This window comes from Anabrus simplex, chromosome 10 (assembly GCF_040414725.1).
Source record: "Anabrus simplex isolate iqAnaSimp1 chromosome 10, ASM4041472v1, whole genome shotgun sequence".
NCBI lineage: Eukaryota > Metazoa > Arthropoda > Insecta > Orthoptera > Tettigoniidae > Anabrus > Anabrus simplex.
The window spans coordinates 15,349,586-15,367,100 of NC_090274.1; the positions used below are offsets into that span (position 1 = coordinate 15,349,586).

Here is a 17,515-nt window from a genome sequence, read left to right on the forward strand (position 1 = left end):
GCCACGGCCGCTTCCATCCAACTCCTAGGTCTTTCCTATCCTATCGTCGCCATAAGACCTATCTGTGTCGGTGCGACGTAAAGCCCCTAGCAAAAAAAAAAAAAAAAAAAAAAAAAGGTACATTCAAAGTAACAATTATATCATATAGGACCAGAATTTGGCAAGATCTCGACCATTTGGTGTGACCTTTACTAAATCTTGCATGGTGCAAACAAGAGGGCAGGAGTTGCAATTAAGGAGGTACGCCATGGTTTGATCTTGTCCGCAGACACAGAGGTTTGACTCTTCAGATAGACCCCACTTGTTCTTAGATCGACCGACCCCAGACCGCAGCCTGTTCAGACACTTCCATGTAGACCGTGACTCTTTAAAACTGGCTGGAAGAGTTTCATATGGATTCATCCATCCACTGAAATGAAGGTTTCTGAATCTCCAGGAAGTTAGTCCTGATGATTGAGGTCACTCCGAAAGAATGAAGAAAACTAAATTATTAATATTATTATTATCATCGTTGCTGTTGATTGTAATAATATGCAATCTTGTAGTACGAAATAAACTTGTAACTTTCGTTATCAGGAAAGGAGGGCCCTTTTTCAAGTATTGCTTGTGGGGGGACGAGCTTCTTAGCGCCGCTACCGAAATGAAGAATTTTGACCGTGTAGATATTTTCTGCCGATCACAAGTATAGATTTCGGGAGCCCTGAAGATGGACTGCCGGGCTGAGTGGCTCAGACGGTTAAGGCGCTGGCCTTCTGACCCCAACTTGGCAGGTTCGATCCTGGCTCAGTCCGGTGGTATTTGAAGGTGCTTAAATACGTCAGCCTCGTGTCGGTAGATTTACTGGCACGTAAAAGAACACCTGCGGGACAAAATTCCGGCACCTCGGCGTCTCCGAAAACCGTAAAAGAGTTGGACGTAAAGCCAATAACATTAAATTAAGATGGACTGCCATGGTTTCCCATTTTCACACCAGACAACCTGTGGAGCTGTTAAACGTTTCTATCCACAAATCTGTGAGAGATGGAGCAGCCGTGAAGACCGTCTGGAAAGAACTAAGGAGTGTTCCCAAACCGGACTGGACTGGCCGACATCTTGCATATAAAGCTGCTCCTTAGTCTGAGCTGGTAATAAACATACTTTAGCATATATTAATTGCTGGAGCATGGAGAAGTCTCCAGACAGACGAGGTCGGACCAACACTGTTGCTTCTAAAACAACGGTTTAAACATCGAAGACTATATTACTTAGTAAATCGACTGCAGTGATGCGAAAAGTGCAATGAAATAGATTTACCTAAAAAATATTTTACTTAATTACAAATTTTTCAACGAGTAATCAGTAAACTTAGATACATGACAGAACACCAGTCTTAAATCACTGACTTTTTTTTTTTCGCACTTTGGAGTATTTGTGACATATATATGCCTTAAGGCTGGCGACCACCCGAAAATCTTAGTATAATAAATAATTTCGTGTGGCTATTTCTAGCCGAGTGCAGCCCTTGTAAGGCAGACCCTCCGATGAGGGTGGGCGGCATCTGCCATTTGTAGGTAACTGCGTGTTATTGTGGTGGAGGATAGTGTTATGTGTGGTGTGTGAGTTGCAGGGATGTTGGGGACAGCACAAACACCCAGCCCCCGGGCCATTGGAATTAACCAATTAAGGTTAAAATCCCCGACCCGGCCGGGAATCGAACCCGGGACCCTCTGAACAGAAGGCCAGTACGCTGACCATTCAGCCAACGAGTCGGACGAAAATCTTAGTAACGTAACACGAAAAAATGGGTGACGGAAGTGTAACCATAGTAATTGTGCAGGCTGTGATGCAAGGTATGGATGGATGGCCAGACAGGATAATATGTTACTATTGCTAATAAAGTGTTTACATTCCGTGTTTTTTGTTTTCGGGAAATCCACATAAGGGGGCGAAGAGAAGTGAAAAAGGGGTGAAATTGTCAAATGGGTATATCTCAAAAACTGAAGATGTTACAGACGTGAAAATCGGTATTTGGAATCTCTTTTAAAAATAAAGAAGCACGTATTTTTGTTTTCGGAAAATTCACTTAGGCGAATATGGAGAGAGAGGGGGTTAAGGACTGAACAACCGGGCGAGTTGGCCGTGCGCGTAGAGGCGCGCGGCTGTGAGCTTGCATCCGGGAGATAGTAGGTTCGAATCCCACTATCGGCAGCCCTGAAGATGGTTTTCCGTGGTTTCCCATTTTCACACCAGGCAAATGCTGGGGCTGTACCTTAATTAAGGCCACGGCCGCTTCCTTCCAACTCCTAGGCTTTTCCTATCCCATCGTCGCCATAAGACCTATCTGTGTCGGTGCGACGTAAAGCCCCTAGCAAAAAAAAAAAAAAAAAAAAAGGACTGAACAAGGAAGTTGAATCCTTTTCAGGGGGATCCTTATCTCTAAAGCTAACAACTCTACCCCATCACGTGCCGAGGTTAACAATGGTGGAAGCCTTTACCTTCCACTCCTCCAAGAGCCTTCATGGCCTGTACGGAGGTGACTTTGCTTTTGCTTATCTCTAAAGAATTGAAGATGTTACAGATGAGGAAATAGTTATTTGGAATCTCCTTTAAAAATAAAGAAACAGTTTTTTTTTTTTTTTTTTTTTTTTTTTTTTTGACTAGAGAGAGGACATGTACAGCTCTATGCCCAGAGTTAGCTCTGTCAGTAGCCTGGTCATCTTGTGGGGTAAAAGAGACTCAAGTTTTCGGTGAATTTTTATACTGTAGGTATTGTCAGGTAATGTCTTAGTACTGTACCGAGGAAAGATTACTTTTATGAAATTACGAAATCCACACGAGCGAAGCCGCGGGTAACAGCTAGGTTATTTTAATCTGATTTTCGCAAAGGGAAAAGTGACTTTAAAAACATAAATAGCTGGATGTAGAAGACCAGTGAGTAAGCAAAATACGGTTGTCAAAGTTGTGTATTTAAAGACGGAGGGAAGTTTGTTGTAACTTGCTGTAACCCACGGATTGTGGAAGCTCGGGTGGTCTGTCATGCCCTGACATAAAGTATGAGACGTTTCACATTGCAGCACTGGTTTTAGTTAATGACTTTTAGCGTTACAAATAGATTCTCATTTACTTTGCAAAATAAATGATTCCCAAAATTCTCGTCGATAAGCCTCGACCTGTTGTTCTTGGTGAAGTGCATAAATATACGTATTTGCTTAAAAGACGTTGTACAGAGAGAGGCACTTGAAGGAATGCCCTCAGCAGCAGTGTTGCCAACTTAGCGGATTTTCCGCTAAATTTGGCGGAATTAGAAGACGGAGAAATATATCATTTAGCGGACAGCGGATTTTTTGGCGGAATTCTAGATTTATTATAGCGGAATTTAGTGTTTTATCCATTTTACGCTTTTTTTAAAAATTGCTACTCTAGTCTGTCTCCGAGCTATTCCGTATTTCTTGTCAGGAGGTAGCAGTCACACGAGGAAAACATGCTATTTGGATTTGATGTTATAAGATCGTGGTATCATCAATTTGTAATGCGTGGGGAAAGGTTACTCATCTCTTAGTTGACGAATGACGACAGATAATGAAACTGTGAGAGAGTATGGTATGAAGGGAGACCGTTTAATGAATTGGCCTACCGAGCTCGATAGCTGCAGTCGCTTAAGTGCGGCCAGTATCCAGTATTCGGGAGATAGTAGGTTCGAACCCCACTGTCGGCAGCCCTGAAAATGGTTTTCCGTGGTTTCCCATTTTCACACCAGGCAAATGCTGAGGCTGTACCTTAATTAAGGCCACGGCCGCTTCCTTCCCATTCCTAGCCCTTTCCTGTCCCATCGTCACCGTAAGACCTATCTGTGTCGGTGCGACGTAAAAAAAAAAAAAAAAAAAGAACTGGCCTGTTCTGTGTGTGGCCCTTGAGGTAGGGGATTCACCTAGTTCGCACCTGGCAGTTAAACACCTCAAAGTTTTACTTCGCTGGATTCGAGGCAGGGGGCTAATCCCAGTGGAACGCACAGATCAGGTGAGTACAGACATTTACTTGTATTATTATTATTATTATTATTATTATTATTATTATTATTATTGCTCATTTTTATTGCTCATTATTTGAGATCGGATTTCTTAGCGGATTTTTAGTAGTATTTAGCGAATTTTGAAAATATAAATTGGCAACACTGCTCAGCAGTAGTCGACATTATACGATAAGTCTGATATCTTTGGAAGTACTGGAAAGGTGAAAGTACCTCATCCAGCACTGGTGAAGGTAAAGCTTCTGTCTTAGTATGCGGTGGATATCGAATCCAATTTTATTTCAAGAAGTAAATTACGAGGGAAAAAAAGTAAAATGGCTTTACGTCACACCGACACAGATAGGTTTTATGGCGGCGATGGGATAGGAAAGCGCTAGGAGTGGATAAGAAGCGGCTCTGCTTTAAATAGGGTACAGCCCCAGCATTTGCCTGGTGTGAAAATGGGAAATCACGGAAAACGATCTTCAGGACTGCCGGCAGCGGGGTTCGAAGTCACCATCTCCCAAATACAAGGTAACAGCTATACGCGACCCTAACCGCACAGCCAACTCGCTCGGTTAGTACCTTTCTTGCATACTATTTTTGAACTTTGTTCGATCTGAGTGAAATTTCCACGTACTACAGATTCTACGATAATATATCAAAAATTTCACCCCACGCGCACAAAATAGACGGACAAAAACTACTTTTCGCCAGTGGGTTAACGTCGTATCAACACAACAGAAGGTTTTCGACGACGCTACGGAAAATTCTAGGGCCCAAGAAACTACCGAGGGATTAATTCAAGTTTCGTTTTTTGGTCTATTCGAGAAGTGTACGAAAAGCTGGAAAGGATTTCAGCTGGTATGACAAAAGGAAGGTTGATTTTCTACGGACACAGTGGAAGGTTCGGATTTTGGATTATTATTTTGTTCGTTTACCTGTCAGCACAGAACCTTCGCTGGTACTATTAAAACGGATATATATATATATATACACGTCATCTGTTCTCCAAGACCACTGTAACCATGACAACTCACTGTGCGCTTTCTTTCTGTAACGAAGAGCTTGAGAAAATATCGTATCCTCGAAGTGGTTTCGCACTTCTCCAGGCAAATGCCGGAATGACGGTCACCACCGCTTCCTTCCCTCTTCCTTGTCTATCCCTTCCAATCTTCCCATCCCCTCACAAGGCCCCTGTTCAACACAGAAATTTCTGACCCCATTGCTCTTCGTCACTTCTTCCTCACGATCGTTCAACCTCTCTTAAACTACTGCTCTCCGATTTGGACAACAGCCGCCCCCTCCAATACCAAGCAGTTAGACAGAGCAGTGTCCTTCTTTGCTGCAATTGTAAGGAACAGAAACCCCGAGCTCAGAAATCTGTCTACGCAGCAAGTATTAATGGGAATTAATATGTCACCGCTGCACATCAGGCGACAGGTAGCTGACCTGAGTTTCTTCCACGGGATCTTAAATGGACATTACCGCTCGGAACATCTTGTCTCACTCTTCTGTCTCCGCGTTCCTTCCCGCTCCACTAGAACCAAAGACCTTCTCCACATTCCCCACACTCAGCACTCAATACTTCAACGATCTTTCCTAATCCGCCTCCCAACACTCTTTAACAATATTAATAGGAGACAAGAGCTTGATACAGTATCAAATAAAAGTGCATTCGAGAGGTGTGTAAATAGCCTCTTAAAGATAAATTGATGTGAAGGGATTATACCGCCATCTTGACCCACGACGACTTGGCTATGAACATGGACATTCTCATGGTTTTCGATTTGGACAGTTATTAGTAGGCTAGGATGTGTACCTGATCTTGTTACATTTTGTTATGTTTGTTATATTTTATTATGAAAGTTTACGTTTGTTAAATAGTCTGTTGACAGTGCAAGTGAAATTTGCTCAGTGTAGCTGTATCTTGTGCTTCGTGAATAAATAAATAAATAAATAAATAAATAAATAAATAAATAAATAAATAAATAAATAAATAAATAAATAAACAGCAGGTGAGTCCGCCTGGGCGAGATACTGGTCCTCCTTCCCAGTTGTAAACCTGACCTAAAGTCTCACGCTCCAGGACACTGCCCTCGAGGCGGTAGAGGTGGGATCCCTCGCTCAATCCGAGGGAAAAACCAACCCTGGAAGGTAAACTGATTAAGAAAGGAAGAAAGAAAGAAAGAAGATTATTATTACAGTTTAGATGCAATTCTTGAGGTTTCAAAATGAAAAAAGTAGAATTTGTAAGAATATTAGTGCTAGATTTTGTCTTAAGTTTCTCTCCATTTAATAAGAAATATCTATTAAAATACAAGAAGTTTCAGAATAACTTTTAAGAAGTCGTTAAATTTGTTCATGAGCTCTAATGCTTAATTAACTCATTACAATGCTTTCCGTCAACTGTTACACTCAAAACAGTGAAATACCAAGAAAAACAACGATTACCCTTTTTTTAAATTAAATATTTAGTTTTTTTTTTTACAGTTTCCTTGGTCTGCAATAAAATTTGCAAGTTTCTTTTTAGCTGTCATCTTCCAGAGTTTTATTGATTTTCACCATCCACCTCAACAAGTACGTTGAATTCGATTAACGCCCATTACAGTACGTTCTTTAATATTTAAAATACTGGGGAAAAGTTTTTTTTTTTTCTTCAGAAAATAACAGCCCGCAGTACACACAAAAGTAAGAGCTATATTTTGCAATTGATGAGATTTTGATCAACCGCTATTTCATTCTCCAAATTTGTCTTTTTAAACTGTTTTACTGGAACACCCGTTACAATGGAATGCCCGTTTACCTTTACAGATGCGACAGAACAGGGAAGTGAGGGTCCGTTTGCCTTAATTAAAGTGCAGCCTCAACATTTGCCTGGTGTGATATAGGGAAACCATGGAAAACCATCTTCAGAGTGGCAATGGTGCGGGGATACAAACTCATAGTTACGGGGCACGCAGTCAACTTCCCAAGAAATGAAGGAGAGTCGAACGGAGGGCTGCAATACTGACGGAGCGAGAAACACCCTCAATGGCAGTCAAACCCATGGAGGGATCTTCAACAGGAAAATGAACTATTTGCCTGCAGCCGGCGATACTATCCACGCGCTGCCATCAGATGAGACGATAACTCACACAACTGCGATAACTCGAACTGATTAAAGCTTATCGCACCAAGTGATAACATTCTAAAGAGAATTGCAAGACGAACAGTTCTTGAACATCAATAAGGGGCTTGATCAATGATTCACAAGAAATACATTCTTCCAATTTGTCTCACAGCTGTGGCCAACAGGGCACCCCCTAGCTGAGCCTGGCTTCATCTTTTCCTTCCTCCTCACCTCGTCAACTCTCCCGCAACTCGGTGTTTAAGACAGTTTAAAAAATACACTGAAATGTCCTTTTTTATAGAGCCGAAGAAAAAATACAGATTCTTAAACAAGATCGTCAAGATTTGTAGGCCTACCTCAGTGTCTGTTCAGTGGCCCCTTTCAACCGTTCAGATGAAAGAAATTCACTGTTCCGACTTGAGTATGGTCGAGTATGAGGCTTGCATACGGGACACAGTGGGTTCCAACCCCTCCCAATGGCTATCCTTGGACTGTCCATTTTAAGAGCAGATAAACACTGGGGCTGTACCTTAATGTCACGGCTGCTTCCTTTCTCCTCCCTCTATTACAGAAAATGTCCACGTGTCAGTACGATGGGGAACGTTGAATTGGGCCCATGATAAGAGCCCTGCGAGGATATACAAAATATTATCCGCATCCGCGAATTGTTATCCACAGATATTGTAAATAATGAACTAGATTACATCGAAGGCATTGAAACGGATAGATCTGTCAACATAATACAGCAATAGTCCTGATACCTCGCAACAGCCCCCTACAGTGACAGAATTTTGAGGAATTTCCTCTTGCGACAACTATCTACTGCACATATTGGGCGGTTCTCTTTCGGAAACTTTGTTCTTTTCTTTCACTAATTGCGGGCAGGAAGTGAACCAGTCACAATTCTCCCATACCAACGTCAAGGGTCGCCTAACCACAAGCAAATATACGACTATACTTGAGTGAAAATCAAGAAATTTCATTAACCCGCGGATATGCGCATCTGTGCATGGCCAACTCGGAGTGAGAGTGGAATTGCCCCCATGCAACTGACCCCAGCAGTCACAAATTTTGGAAATCAGTTAAAATAAGTTTTTAATTCGGTGTAGAGTCCTACTCAAAACTAGGTTAGCTTAGGTGATTAAGTAATTATTTAATTAAAAATACATTTTAAACTTTATTAGATTGTTTGTTAAAAAATACGTTTTAATGAGACGTTATTATGGTAATCATTATTTTTTTTTTGCTAGGGGCTTTACGTCGCACCGACACAGATAGGTCTTATGGCGACGATGGGATAGGAAAGGCCTAGGAGTTGGAAGGAAGCAGCCGTGGCCTTCATTAAGGTACAGCCCTAGCATTTGCCTGGTGTGAAAATGGGAAACCACGGAAAACCATCTTCAGGGCTGCCGATAGTGGGATTCGAACCTACTATCTCCCGGATGCAAGCTCACAGCCACGCGCCTCTACGCGCACGGCCAACTCGCCCGGTAATCATTAAATGGGGATGTAATAATTTCAATAACTGTCCTTAACTGATAATAATAATAATAATAATAATAATAATAATAATAATAATAATAATAATAATAATAATAAAAAGGCTAAAATTTTATGGACATGTTAAGAGGCTTCCAGAAACTAGACTAATCCACCAAGTTCTTGAAAGAGTCGACAAACTGAAGAATTTTCCTTGGATACAACAAACAAAAGCAGACATGAAGAACGCACAAATTCTCTGTGAAGACATTTTGAATCGAAATATATATATAGAAAGAAAATTGACAAGTGGGAAGTTACTCCAGAGAATGAAGTACCAAAAAGAGCAGGTACCAAGTAGACGGAAGAAAGGAAAAAGGATCTTTAGTCAACAGATGAAAGCATCCTGGATCCTCCGCAAACGAAATCATAAATAAAGCTTCGTGTGTTCCGAAAGGGACCATTCGCGCATAATAATAATAATAATAATAATAATAATAATAATAATAATAATAATAATAATAATTGTTTTACGTCCCACTAACTACTCTTTTACTGTTTTCGGAGACGCCGAGGTGGCGGAATTTTGTCTCGCAGGAGTTCTTTTACGTGCCAGTAAATCTACCGACACGAGGCTGACGTATTTGAGCACCTTCAAATACCGCCGGACTGAGCCAGGATCGAACCTGCCAAGTTGGGGTCAGAAGGCCAGCGCCTTAACCGTCTGAGCCACTCAGCCCGGCTTTACTGATATTAAAATGTAATTCCGATCCTTGTTAATATTAAGAAGGACATTCGAAAAACGAGCGACCGAACATTAATATATCGAGAAACCTACCCCAGTGATCAAGGGCGCTACTAGACCCTTCGAGGAACGACTTTCATTAGCCAGGATTCATCATTTAAATGTTTTATCCGATGATGGTAGCTGCGTTCAATATTTCCTTCCCGTCTCCCCTTCTTAATCTTAAAAAATTAACTGATTACCTTTCCAGGTATATCTGTTAGTATATTTACATCTTCACATATCATTCTGTCTCCTCTACTTAATCATCATCATCATCTGTTTACCCTCCAGGTTCGGTTTTTCCCTCGGACTTAGCGAGGGATCCCACCTCTACCGCCTCAAGGGCAGTGTCCTGGAGCTTCAGACTCTTGGTCGGGGGATACAACTGGGGAGTATGACCAGTACCTCGCCCAGGCGGCCTCACCTGCTATGCTGAACAGGGGCCTTGTGAAGGGATGGGAAGATTGGAAGGGACAGGCAAGGAAGAGGGAACGAAGCGGCCGTGGCCTGAAGTTAGGTACCATCCCGGCATTCGCCTGGAGGAGAAGTGGGAAACCACGGAAAACCACTTCCAGGATAGCTGAGGTGGGAATCGAACCCACCTCTACTCAGTTGACCTCCCGAGGCTGAGTGGACCCCGTTCCAGCCCTCGTACCACTTTTCAAATTTCGTGGCAGAGCCGGGAATCGAACCCGGACCTCCGGGGGTGGCAGCTAATCACGCTAACCACTACACCACAGAGGCGGACCTCCTCTACTTGCTAGACAATATAAAGAATGATCTTCCTTGGGGTAAAACTATTAACGAGGTTATTAAGAAAAATTACAAATTTCTTCACATGGGTATGAGGGTATTTAAAGGATGTAACTACTGGGCTTCGTGGTTCAAATCCCGGTTACTCCATGTAAGATTTGTGCTGGACAAAGCGGAGGCGGGACAGATTTTTCCCTGTCATCTTTCATGCCAGCATCACTCTCCATTACCATTTCATCTGTCATTCATTAATCATTGCCCCAGAGGAGTGCGACAGGCTTCGTCAGCCGACACATTTCCTTTTTTTTTTTTTTTTTGCTTTACGTCGCACCGACACAGATATGTCTTATGGCGACGATGGGATAGGAAAGGCTTAGGAACGGGAAAGAAGCGGCCGTGGCCTTAATTAAGGTACAGCCCCAGCATTTGCCTGGTGTGAAAATGGGAAACCACGGAAAACCATCTTCAGGGCTGCCGACAGTGGGGCTCGAACCCACTACCTCCCGATTACTGGATACTGGCCGCACTTAAGCGACTGCAGCTATCGAGCTCGGTGACACATTTCCTATCCTCGCCGCTAGAAGGGGGCATTATTCATCGCATTTCTGACCCGATCGAATGATTGGAAACAGTAAGGATCTAAAGGAGAGGGTATATAAGGCTCTGGTAAGACCCCAATTAAAGTATGGTTCCAGTATATGGGACCCACACTAGGATTACTTGCTACCCAGAAAGGGAAAAGATCCAAAGGTAAACAGCTCGATTTGTTCTGGGTGATTCTCGACAAAGGAGCTGTGTTTCGAAACGAAAGTGTTACAAATATTGGGCTGGGAAGACTTGGGAGTAAGGCGATGAGCTGCTCAACTAAGCGGTATATTTCGGGATGTCAGTGGAGAGATGTCTACTTATACAGTATAATTCCACGCCAACCTTGAGTGGTGTTATTTTTTTTAAAGTAGGAAAGATCACAATATGAAGATAAAGTTCGAATTCAAGAGGACAAATTGGGGCAAATATTCATTTACAAGACGAGGAACAAAAGATTGGAATAAATTATTGACAGAAATGTTCAATAATTTTGAAGTTATTTGAAAACATTAAAGAAAAGGCTAGGTACACAACAGATAGGGCGACAGCAGATCATTGATTGATTGTCCGACTCCATGGCTTCCCGGCAGGGTCGGGAATTTTAACCATCATTGGTTAATTTCCCTGGCACGGGGGCTGGGTGTATGTGTTGTCTTCATCATCATTTCATCCTCATAACGATGCGCACGTCGCCTACGGGCGTCAGATCAGAAGACCTGCACCTGGTGAGCCGAACCCGTCTTGGGATCTCCCGGCACTAAAAGCCATACGCCATTTCATTTCATTGATTGATTGATTGATTGATTGATTGATTGATTGATTGATTGACAGTAATCCGCAGGGGAATATTTTGACCATGGACCCAACTTGAACTTATCCCAGTACGATGTTTTACAAGACATAAATAAATAAATAAATAAATAAATAAATAAATAAATAAATAAATAAATAAATAAATAAATAAATAACCTCACTGTTTCCAGAACGGCATTGCTGGGTGCAGGCCCCGATTTCAAGTAGTTAGCGCCCTGGGCAAACAATATTTAGCCGCCCGCCCCTCTGCTCGTTCTAAAAAATAATTGTTTACAAATTAAATATTAACCAGTTTCCAAGATTATGAGTTTTAAAACAGCACATTATGCAAATACAGTTAATTCTCATAATTAAAGTTATCAAGCCAAATAAAGATAAGAGCCAAATGAGAATGAGGCTGTTTTTATTTTTATTTAAAAAGCCGTTGGTTCAGTTGGATAGTCTGTATGTTAGTAAATAATTTTAGAAATAAGATACGTTTTCTTCATAAAATTTAAATATGTAGATTAAATTCAGATTTTAAAGTTAGAATAGTTTAAAGTGTTTTATAATTATAATCTAATAAAATAATTGGAATAATTTGGGGAATGTAAAAGTAATTTGAGTGTAATGAATTTAAGACGTAATTCACGCAGGTCATAATTACTCCGCCCATTTGTAAATCGGGGCCTGGCTGGGTGGACTCAGGATAACTTATCCATACGTTGGAAATAATCAGAATAGCGAGAATGACGGTTGTAAAAACAGGTGGGAACAATGGCGGGAGGATTCTCGGAATGAGAAGATAAAAGCTAAAGTTATGAATTAATTCGATGGGGAAATCCTGTACGTATAAACCTGTTTCGGTGGTGGGGTCATGTGAGGCGAATGTAGGGGGGGAGGAGGGTTACTCTTGAGAATACTGGAGTCGGTCATCGAAGGTAAGAGAAGTAGAGGAGGAAGTGTGGCCACAGAGCTAGTTGTAAACAGGGAATTGTGGAGGAAAATAGTTAATTTACAGAGGCTTGCAGACTGGGTGCTGAGAGGCTTAACTATCTATAACGAAGAAATTCACGGACCTCACATATGTGAGCTCCCGGCAGTATTTTAAATTTTCTAAACAGACAATTTTCTAATGGATCGGAACGTTAGTTAGGTTAGCCTTTAGCATTAAAATATCACAGAATATCGTGAACATTAACACAAGAAAAACAATAACAAATATTTTCTTAATTTAGGCCTATAGATTTCCGTTTATTATGAAATATACAAAAATGTGTTACTGACCTTGTGGGTCTGTTTATCCAACTGTCAGCGAAGTCGTTGTCCCAGTCATTCCTTAAAAAAAAGGTCACTGTCTTGGTTTTCCCCAATTTCAAAGTGAGGTAACTTTAAAAAACAGCACCGCTTTTATTAAATCACTGCAGTAGAACTACACAGCACATGCATTGAGTACACTGAAGACCACTGTCATGAAAGAGTTTAACGCAGGCGTTGTTTTCGTACAAAAAACCACGACAGATCACCACCGCTGTGATAAGAAAACATACGAACACTGTCAGTCAAGCGCTGTTTGTAAACACGTGAAAGCACAGACAGTCAGACACGCACGCAGGCCAAACCAAAGCCTGCTGGACCGCTCCCGCTTTGAAACCTGCTTTGACCGCTGCGCTGCTAGCGCTCCAGGTAGTGGAGTTCGTACGCTGCAGACGGAAAAAGGTCAGTCCCCATTGCCAACGTTGCGCGCTTAAATTCCACCGTGCTCAGCTAACTTGATCGCTTCAACACCAAACTCAGTAAGTTTGTATTGGTCTTGCTCAGGCATTAAACCAATGGATTGCATCTTCCAGTATCTGATCTTATTCCACTAAAAATGTTTCTTTTGATAAGTACCAACCTTCTGAGAAAATGGAATAATAAGACTGTTTTAAGTCTGTTCCTGTTGAAGAGACATATATTTCCGTACCGTAAACCTATATCGTACATACAAATGGTGGTGGTAGTGATTATTGATTTAAGAGGAAGTACAACTGGACAACCATCCTCTATATAGCACCAATCAGAGAGAAAAAATGGAAGGGATCCAAAACTTCGAAAAATGAAGATATCGACCAGAGAAAGACAAGGTTACAAAGGGCATGAAAATGAGACTCCCTAGCCCTCGTAAACCTAATACCGTCGCGGTCGGAAAAGTACAAGTGTTGACCAAGGAAGGTCGGATAGGATAGATGAAAGTGAGGATCCCGGCACAAGTGGAAGCAATGTTAGGACTCAGCTAAGGTCCCCGTGGTCGCCAACCCACGCTCCAAAGTTTAGAGCCCCTGGGGGCCGTTTTAGTCACCTCTTACGACAGGCAGGGGATATGGGTCAGCGACCACGGGGCCCTTAGCTCAGTCATTGCATTGCTTCCACTTTACTTGTGTCAGACTCCTAACATTCATCTATCCTATCAGACCTCTCTTGGTCAACTCTTGTTCTTTTCCTACCCCGGCGGTATTAGGACATTCGAGGCATGAGGACTTTCATTTTCTCGCCGTTTTGTGGCCGTTGTCTTTCTTTGGCCGATAACTTCATTTTTGGAAGTGTCGGATCCCTTCCATTTTATCTCTCTGATTGTTATATAGAGGATTGTTGCCTAGTTGTACTTCCTCTTAAAACAATTATCACCACCACCACTATGAACCGCCAACGGCCGTAGCTGTGTTGAAACACCGGATCCCGTGATATCTCCGAAGTTAAGCAACATGGGCGTGGTAAAGATTTGGATGGGTTGCCACGCGCTGTTGAAGGGGGGGGGGGGGGGGGGGGGGTAAGGGAATGGAGGAGCGGAAAGGAACTGGCCAATCTACCGTACGTAAACTCCGGCTCAGGCACACCTCTGCCGAGGTTCGGACCTGCCTTCGGGCAGAATACACCCTTACCTTACCTTACCACTATGAACCAAGAACACATTATGGCCCTGTTTTCAACTTACATGCCTTTGATAACCTACCTCCAATCCCACAACCCTTCAGTGTGGAAAACAGATTTTCCTTTGGTACTCTGTAGTAGCCTATACCTCTCCAGATCTAAAAAATGAGTAACTGTGTATTCCTCTCATAGTATTTTTCGAATGCTTGACACTTACTGAAATTCTAGTGTAAAAATGAATTTATCAGCTCTATCCCTTGTGCTGAGCGGGAGGAAAAGTGACTGACAATGAAGGCGTTATATCCAAATTAACAGAGGCTACAATATTTTGGAGGTGACGCTACATAAAAAATCAGAGCCCGAGGCTGAGAAGCGCGTGTCGCACATTCCATGGCCGGTGTCAACACACGTCATTAGCGGAGTGCTCAGGGCCCTCTGTATACACAGCGGCACGCGCAACCACCTCCACGTCACGAAAAGGTGCACCGCAGTTTACTCGCCCGGGAATTCGGAAGTCGACAAGCTCTCGAAAATATTTATGAGTTATTATCAACAGAAAATACTAAGTAAATCACAAATCGTGAGATTGGATGGAGTCTTAAAAGCCACATTCATACACTTTATTTATGTATTTATTTATTTATTTATTTATTTATTTATTTATTTATTTATTTATTTATTTATTTATTTATTTATTTATCCTTTTACCCTCCAGGGTTGGATTTTCCCTAGTACTCAGCGAGGAATCCCACTTCTACCGCCTCAAGAGCAGTGTGAGCGTGAGACTTTGGGTCAGGAGGATACAACTGAAGAGGAGGACCAGTACGTCATCCAGGCAGTCTAATCTGCTATGCTGAACAGAGACCTTGTGGAGGATGGAAGATCGGAAGGGACAGAGAAAGAAAAGAGAAGGAAGCGGCCGTGGCTTTAAGTTAGGTACCATCCCGGCATTTGCCTGGAGGAGAAGTGGGAAATCACGGAACACCACTTCGAGGATGGCTGAGGTGGGAATCGAACCCCACTGTACTCAGCTGACCTACCGAGGGTGAGTGGACCCCGTTCCAGCCCTCGTACCACTTTTCAAATTTCGTGGCAGAGTCGGAAATCGAACCCGGGACTCCGGGGGTGGCAGCTAATCACACTAACTACTACACTCCAGAGGTGGGTATTATTATTATTATTATTATTATTATTATTATTATTATTATTATTATTATTATTATTATTATTATTATTATTATTATTATTATTATTGCCCGCCTCTGTGATGTAGTGGTTAGTGTGATTAGCTGTCACCCCTGGAGGCCCGGGTTCGATTTCCACCTCAGCCATCCTCGAAGTGGTTTCTCACTTCTCCTCTAGGGAAATGCCGGGATGATGGTCACCACCGCTTCCTTCCCTCTTCCTTGTCTATCCCTTCCAATCTTCCCATCCACTCACAAGGTCCCTGCTCAGATTAGCAAGTGAGGCCGCCTGGGCGAGATACTGGGCCTCCTTCCCAGTTGTATCCCCGACCCAAAGTCTCACGCTCCAGGATTCTGCCTTTGAGGCGGTAGAGTTGAGATCCCTCGCCGATTCCGAGGGAAAAACCAACCCTGGAGGGTAAACTGATTAAGAAAGAAAGAAAGAAAGAAAGAAAGAAAGAAAGAAAGAAAGAAAGATTATTATTATTATTATTATTATTATTATTAGGTCGTTACTGGGAAAAGTGGGAGTCTCCTTCGCCGGGAACTCGTAAAGTTTAATGGATGAGCAGTAACCGTCCTATGCGAGATAAGTTTGACATTTACGAACTTACTTTCATCTATCTCTTGCGGTCTGGGCCGTATTTCTGTCAGCAGTGCTGGACCGTCACACGTCCCTCAGAAGCTGCTGAAGAGATTCGAGGTGGATTCCGAACACTGAGCCAGCAAGGCGCGTCATACGGCAGGCCGGGTGTATCGTGGGCGTGCACGAGTCGTCAATCACGGGAGTGAGAAGAGAAAATAAAAACACTAGTTGTGACCTCTGAAAGAGTGAGGGAGGTCGTCAGGTCACTGACTAACCGTGTTGAGGATGGATGGGTGGATGGATCTTATTCCACACATCCATCGCATTCAAGTTAAATGTATTCACTAAGGTATGCTTGTATGATTTATTTGTTTTCTTTATATTAAGCTAAACTCTGTTTCACTCTGTCAGTACAGAAGGTTTAGTAGAAAGCATTGCCTTCACATCATCTGAAAGTATTTTTCGCACTGGATTATTTATTCATTTAGCTGTGCCGGGAGCGTCCGAGGAGATGTTCGGACTTCGGTTCGCCTGGCGCAGATCTTTCTATTTGAAGGGCATGGGCGACCTGCCCGCCTGGACGTGGGATGATGATGATGGATGAGGTAGGGTGAGTGTGAAACCCCGTGTCGTTTGATAGCCTACTCCTGTGGAATATCACCAGGGCTTAATGTACCGGGCTAGTTGGCCGTGCGGTTTAGGTCCACCCAGCTGTCAGCTTGCATCTGGGAGATAGTGAGTTCGAGCCCCACTGTCGGCAGCCCTAAAGATAGTTTTCCGTGGTTTCCCATTTTCACACCAGGCAAATGCTGGGGCTGTACTTAAGTTTAGGCCACGGCCGATTCCTTGCAACTCCTAATCCTTTCCTATTCCATCGTCGCCATAAGACCTATCTGCGTCGGTGCGACGTAAAACAAATTGTTGGGCTTAATGTCTCCATTCGACGGACAAATAATCATGATTATCTCCACACTCCATATTGACACTGCAGAGAGGATTCGTTGTACTGATAACACGACACCTCGTAGTAGGCGTTTGGTTTGGTTTGGCTGTCCGGCTCCATGGCTAAATGGTTAGCGTGCTGGCCTTTGGTCACAGGGGTCCCGGGTTCGATTCCCGGCAGGGTCGGGAATTTTAACCATCATTGGTTAATTTCACTGGCACTGGGGCTGGGTGTATGTGTCGTCTTCATCATCATTTCATCCTCATCACGACGCGCAGGTCACCTACGGGTGTCAAATCGAAAGACCTGCACCTGGCGAGCCGAACTTGTCCTCGGACACTCCCGGCACTAAAAGCCATACGCCATTTCATTTTCATTTTGGTTTGGCTACGGGAT

The 17,515-nt window shown here is 42.9% G+C and overlaps 1 protein-coding gene across 3 annotated transcripts in view; it reads right to left on the reverse strand.

The window, feature by feature from the left end:
• The window catches only part of ec (echinus), a 281,434-nt gene extending 268,316 nt beyond the window's left edge, over positions 1 to 13,118 (reverse strand). Inside the window, exon 1 of one of the 3 annotated variants that reach the window (XM_067154367.2) lies at positions 12,784 to 13,118. The gene's annotated coding sequence lies outside the window, so the exon portion shown is untranslated. Of the gene's footprint in view, positions 1 to 11,673; positions 11,728 to 12,783 lie in introns of those variants that run through there. The other 2 variants (XM_068229548.1, XM_068229547.1) reach the window with 2 other exon arrangements.
• Between the last annotated feature and the right edge of the window lie 4,397 nt (positions 13,119 to 17,515).